We start from the raw sequence: 6,990 nt of genomic DNA, 5'->3' as shown, positions 1-6,990 counted from the left end.
TTAATGAGCAAGGGAGTCACAATATGATTTCTTTCTTTTACCTGAAGTTAAAAAGACATCCTTCTCTGGTGATGGAGAAAATTTTACCTCATATATACCCTTAGTTTAGAAATGTAGTACATTTCAAATGGAGGACAAACATGTCAATATATGTTGGTTGCTGATATTTAAATAAAAATAATTATTATATATTCCTGGTGAATTTTCCTTCTTTATTACCAGTAAGCGTTTCCTTGTCATGAAGTCTACTTTGTCCAATATAAATATAACCGTACCAACCCTCTTCTAATTAGTATATGAGTGATGTATTTTTTCATCCTTTTATGTACAAAATTTCTAAATTCTTATAAATAAAACGTATGTCTAATATAAGCATATAGTTTCCTTAATGTCACTAATAATCTTTGCCATTTGTGTAGTAGTTTGTCTATTAACATTTAATGACAGTATGATGAATTTGGTTTTTTATTATTATTATTATATTTTAAGTTATACGGTACATGTGTACAATGTGCAGGTTAGTTACATATGTATACATGTGCCATGCTGGTACACTGCACCCACTAACTCGTCATCTACCATCAGGTATATCTCCCAGTGCTATCCCTCCCCCCTCACCCCACCCCACAACAGTCCCCAGAGTGTGATGTTCCCCTTCCTGTGTCCATGTGTTCTCATTGTCCAATTCCCACCTATGAGTGAGAATCTGCGCTGTTTGGTTTTTTGTTCTTGCGATAGTTTACTGAGAATGATGATTTCCAATTTCATCCATGTCCCTACAAAGGACATGAACTCATCATTTTTTATGGCTGCATAGTATTCCATGGTGTATATGTGCCACATTTTCTTAATCCACTCTATCATTGTTGGACATTTGGGTTGGTTCCAAGTCTTTGCTATTGTGAATAATGCCGCAATAAACATACATGTGCATGTGTCTTTATAGCAGCATGATTTATAGTCCTTTGGGTATATACCCAGTAATGGGATGGCTGGGTCAAATGGTATTTCTAGTTCTAGATCCCTGAGGAATCACCACACTGACTTCCACAATGGTTGAACTAGTTTACAGTCCCACCAACATGTAAAACTGTTCCTATTTCTCCACATCCTCTCCAGCACCTGTTGTTTCCTGACTTCTTAATGATTGCCATTCTAACTGGTATGAGATGGTATCTCATTGTGGTTTTGATTTGCATTTCTCTGATGGCCAGTGATGGTGAGCATTTTTTCATGTGTCTTTTGGCTGCATAAATGTCTTCTTTTGATAAGTGTCTGTTCATGTCCTTTGCCCACTTTTTGATAGGGTTCTTTGTTTTTTCTTGTAAATTTGTTTGAGTTCATTGTAGATTCTGGATATTACCCCTTTGTCAGATGAGTAGGTTGTGAAAATTTTCTCCCATTCTGTAGGTTGCCTGTTCACTCTGATAGTAGTTTCTTTTTCTGTGCAGAAGCTCTTGAGTTTAATTAGATCCCATTTGTCAATTTTGGCTTTTGTTGCCATTGCTTTTGGTGTTTTAGACATGAAGTCCTTGCCCATGCCTATGTCCTGAATGGTAATGCCTAGGTTTTCTTCTAGGGTTTTTATGGTTTTAGGTCTAACGTTTAAGTCTTTAATCCATCTTGAATTGATTTTTGTATAAGGTGTAAGGAAGGGATCCAGTTTCAGCTTTCTACATATGGCTAGCTAGTTTTCCCAGCACCATTTATTAAATAGGGAATCCTTTCCCCATTGCTTGTTTTTTTCAGGTTTGTCAAAGATCAGATAGTTGTAGATATGTGGCATTATTTCTGACGGCTCTGTTCTGTTCCATTGATCTATATCTCTGTTTTGGTACCAGTACCATGCTGTTTTGGTTACTGTAGCCTTGTAGTATAGTTTGAAGTCAGGTAGTGTGATGCCTCCAGCTTTGTTCTTTTGGCTTAGGATTGACTTGGTGATGCGGGCTCTTTTTTGGTTCCATATGAACTTTAAAGTAGTTTTTTCCAATTCTGTGAAGAAAGTCATTGGTAGCTTGATGGGGATGGCATTTAATCTGTAAATTACCTTGGGCAGTATGGCCATTTTCACGATATTGATTCTTCCTACCCATGAGCATGGAATGTTATTCCATTTGTTTGTATCCTCTTTTATTTCCTTGAGCAGTGGTTTGTAGTTATCCTTGAAGAGGTCCTTCACGTCCCTTGTAAGTTGGATTCCTAGGTATTTTATTCTCTTTGAAGCAATTGTGAATGGGAGTTCACTCATGATTTGGCTCTCTGTTTGTCTGTTGTTTGTGTATAAGAATGCTTCTGATTTTTGTACATTGATTTTGTATCCTGAGACTTTGCTGAAGTTGCTTATCAGCTTAAGGAGATTTTGGGCTGAGACAATGGGGTTTTCTAGATATACAATCATGTCATCTGCAAACAGGGACAATTTGACTTCCTCTTTTCCTAATTGAATACCCATTATTTCCTTCTCCTGCCTAATTGCCCTGGCCAGAACTTCCAACACTATGTTGAATAGGAGTGGTGAGAGAGGGCATCCCTGTCTTGTGCCACTTTTCAAAGGGAATGCTTCCAGGTTTTGCCCATTCAGTATGATATTGGCTGTGGGTTTGTCGTAGATAGCTCTTATTATTTTGAGATATGTCCCATCAATACCTAATTTATTGAGAGTTTTTAGCATGAAGGGTTGTTGAATTTTGTCAAAGGCCTTTTCTGCATCTATTGAGATAATCATGTGGTTTTTGTCTTTGGTTCTGTTTATATGCTGGATTATATTTATTGATTTGCGTATATTGAACCAGCCTTGCATCCCAGGGATGAAGCCCACTTGATCATGGTGGATAAGCTTTTTGATGTGCTGCTGGATTCAGTGTGCCAGTATTTTATTGAGGATTTTTGCATCAATGTTCATCAAGGATATTGGTCTAAAATTCTCTTTTTTGGTTGTGTCTCTGCCCGGCTTTGGTATCAGGATGATGCTGGCCTCATAAAATGAGTTAGGGTGGATTCCCTCTTTTTCTATTGATTGGAATAGTTTCAGAAGGAATGGTACCAGCTCCTCCTTCTACCTCTGGTAGAATTCGGCTGTGAATCCATCTGGTCCTGGACTCTTTTTGGTTGGTAAGCTATTGATTATTGCCACAATTTCAGCTCCTGTTATTGGTCTATTCAGAGATTCAACTTCTTCCTGGTTTAGTCTTGGGAGAGTGTATGTGTTGAGGAATTTATCCATTTCTTCTAGATTTTCTAGCTTATTTATGTAGAGCTGTTTGTAGTATTCTCTGATAGTAGTTTGTATTTCTGTGGGATCGGTGGTGATATCCCCTTTATCATTTTTTATTGCATCTATTTGATTCTTCTCTCTTTTTTTATTAGTCCTGCTAGTGGTCTATCAATTTTATTGATCCTTTCAAAAAACCAGCTCCTGGATTCATTAGTTTTTTGAAGGGTTTTTTGTGTCTCTATTTCCTTCAGTTCTGCTCTGATTTTAGTTATTTCTTGCCTTCTGCTAGCTTTTGAATTTGTTTGCTCTTACTTTTCTAGTTCTTTTAATTGTGATGTTAGGGTGTCAATTTTGGATCTTTCCTGCTTTCTCTTCTGGGCATTTAGTGCTATAAATTTCCCTCTACACACTGCTTTGAATACTCCCCAGAGATTCTGGTATGTTGTGTCTTTGTTCTCGCTGGTTTCAAAGAACATGTTTATTTCTGTCTTCATTTCCTTATGTACCCAGTAGTCATTCAGGAGCAGGTTGTTCAGTTTCCATGTAGTTGAGTGGTTTTGAGTGAGATTCTTAATCCTGAGTTCTAGTTTGATTGCACTGTGGTCTGAGAGACAGTTTGTTATAATTTCTGATCTTTTACATTTGCTGAGGAGAGCTTTACTTCCAACTATGTGGTCAATTTTGGAATAGGTGTGGTGTGGTGCTAAAAAAAATGTATATTCTGTTGATTTGGGGTGGAGAGTTCTGTAGATGTCTATTAGGTCCACTTGGTGCAGAGCTGAGTTCAATTCCTGGATATCCTTGTTGACTTTCTGTCTCATTGATCTGTCTAATGTTGACAGTGGGGTGTTAAATTCTCCCATTATTAATGTGTGGGAGTCTAAGTCTCTTTGTAGGTCACTCAGGACTTGCTTTATGAATCTGGGTGCTCCTGTATTGGGTGCATATATATTTAGGATAGTTAGCTCTTCTTGTTGAATTAATCCCTTTACCATTATGTAATGGCCTTCTTTGTCTCTTTTGATCTTTGTTGGTTTAAAGTCTGTTTTATCAGAGACTAGGATTGCAACCCCTGCCTTTTTTTGTTTTCCGTTTGCTTGGTAGATCTTCCTCCATCCTTTTATTTTGAGCCTATGTGTGTTTCTGCACATGAGATGGGTTTCCTGAATACAGCACACTGATGGGTCTTGAGTCTTTATCCAATTTGCCAGTCTGTGTCTTTTAATTGGAGCATTTAGTCCATTTACATTTAAAGTTAATATTTTTATGTGTGAATTTGATCCTGTCATTATGATGTTAGCTGGTTATTTTGCACATTAGTTGATGCAGTCTCTTCCTAGTCTCGACGGTCTTTACATTTTGGCATGATTTTGCAGCAGCTGGTACCGGTTTTTCCTTTCCATGTTTAGTGCTTCCTTCAGCAGCTCTTTTACGGCAGGCCTGGTGGTGACAAAATCTCTCAGCATTTGCTTGTCTGTAAAGTACTTTATTTCTCCTTCACTTATGAAGCTTAGTTTGGCTGGATATGAAATTCTGGGTTGAAAATTCTTTTCTTTAAGAATGTTGAATATTGGCCCCCACTCTCTTCTGGCTTGTAGAGTTTCTGCCAAGAGATCCGCTGTTAGTCTGATGGGCTTCCCTTTGATGGTAACCCGACCTTTCTCTCTGGCTGCCCTTAACATTTTTTCCTTCATTTCAACTTTGGTGAATCTGACGATTATGTGTCTTGGAGTTGCTCTTCTCGAGGAGTATCTTTGTGGCATTCTCTGTATTTGCTGAATCTGAATGTTGGCCTGCCTTGCTAGATTGGGGAAGTTCTCCTGGATAATATCCTGCAGAGTGTTTTCCAACTTGGTTCCATTCTCCCCGTCACTTTCAGGTACACCAATCAGACGTAGATTTGGTCTTTTCACATAGTCCCATATTTCTTGGAGGCTTTGCTTGTTTCTTTTTATTCTTTTTTCTCTAAACTTCCCTTGTCACTTCATTTCATTCATTTCATCTTCCATGGCTGATACCCTTTCTTCCAGTTGATCGCATCGGCTCCTGAGGCTTCTGCATTCTTCACGTAGTTCTCGAGCCTTGGTTTTCAGCTCTATCAGCTCCTTTAAGCACTTCTCTGTATTGGTTATTCTAGTTATACATTCTTCTAAATTTTTTTCAAAGTTTTCAACTTCTTTGCCTTTGGTTTGAATATCCTCCCAGAGCTTGGAGTAATTTGATCGTCTGAAGCCTTCTTCTCTCAGCTCGTCAAAGTCATTCTCCATCCAGCTTTGTTCCGTTGCTGGTGAGGAACTGCATTCCTTTGGAGGAGGAGAGGCACTCTGCTTTTTAGAGTTTCCAGTTTTTCTGCTCTGTTTTTTCCCCATCTTTGTGGTTTTATCTACTTTTGGTCTTTGATGATGGTGATGTACAGATGGGTTTTTGGTGTAGATGTCCTTTCTGTTTGTTAGTTTTCCTTCTAACAGACAGGACCCTCAGCTGCAGGTCTGTTGGAGTACCCAGCCAGCCATGTGAGGTGTCAGTCTGCCCCTGCTGGGGGTGCCTCCCAGTTAGGCTGCTCAGGGGTCAGGGGTCAGGGACCCACTTGAGGAGGCAGTCTGCCTGTTCTCAGATCTCCAGCTGTGTGCTGGGAGAACCACTGCTCTCCTCAAAGCTGTCAGACAGGGACATTTAAGTCTGCAGAGGTTACTGCTGTCTTTTTGTTTGTCTGTGCCCTGCCCCAAGAGGTGGAGCCTACAGAGGCAGGCACGCCTCCTTGAGCTGTGGTGGGCTCCACCCATTTCGAGCTTCCTTCCCGGCTGCTTTGTTTACCTAAGGAAGCCTGGGCAATGGTGGGCGCCCCTCCTCCAGCCTTGCTGCTGCCTTGCAGTTTGATCTCAGACTGCTGTGCTAGCAATCAGTGAGACTCCGTGGGCGTAGGACCCTCTGAGCCAGGTGCGGGATATAATCTCCTGGTGCGCCGTTTTTTAAGCCCGTCAGAAAAGTGCAGTATTCGGGTGGGAGTGACCCGATTTTCCAGGTGCCGTCTGTCACCCCTTTCTTTGACTAGGAAAGGGAACTCCCTGACCCCTTGCGCTTCCCAAGTGAGGCAATGCCTCGCCCTTCTTTGGCTCGCACATGGTGCATGCACCCACTGACTTGTGCCCACTGTCTGGCACTCCCTAGTGAGATGAAGCCAGTACCTCAGATGCAAATGCAGAAATCACCCGTCTTCTGCGTCTCTCACACTGGGAGCTGTAGACCGGAGCTGTTCCTATTCGGCCATCTTGGCTCAAAATCCTCGATGAATTTGGTTTCAAGTCTACTATCTTAATATGTTTTATTGACGTTTTCTGCCTGTTTTATGTTCCTTCTAGTCTTGCTTTGAAGTGTACTGAATATTTTTTAGTATTCCATTTTTCTCTTACCTTGTTAGTTATGCATTCTATTTATTCTCTTTTGCTTACCCTAGAAATACAATGTGTAATTTTTACTTTTTCAGCTGTAATAAAAATCAATACTTTTACCTCTTCCTGGTCAGATTAGAATCTTATCTCCATTTTCATTCTCCAAGTTTATGTTTTCTTGTTGTGTATTTTAGTTATTTTGATTTGCATACACATATATGCATATAAACATATATAATGCATTTATATATATGTAAACATTAAGTCCAATAAGATATTATTATTATTTCATTAAAAACATATTACTTTAGCTTTACTAATATATTTGGCTTTTCTGTTGCCTTTATTTTCCCTGAATCTGAGAGTATCCTTGTGAGATCACTTTGC

At 39.6% G+C, this 6,990-nt stretch overlaps 1 protein-coding gene across 1 annotated transcript in view; it reads right to left on the bottom strand.

Moving 5' to 3' along the window:
• The window catches only part of IRGM (immunity related GTPase M), an 89,003-nt gene that overhangs the window by 20,259 nt on the left and 61,754 nt on the right, over positions 1–6,990 (bottom strand). The window lies entirely within an intron of this gene.

The sequence above is a fragment of the Pongo abelii genome, chromosome 4, assembly GCF_028885655.2.
Source record: "Pongo abelii isolate AG06213 chromosome 4, NHGRI_mPonAbe1-v2.0_pri, whole genome shotgun sequence".
NCBI classification, from domain to species: domain Eukaryota; kingdom Metazoa; phylum Chordata; class Mammalia; order Primates; family Hominidae; genus Pongo; species Pongo abelii.
The sequence above is the reverse complement of the archived record's forward strand: the minus strand, read 5'-3'. Positions and strand labels throughout refer to the sequence as shown.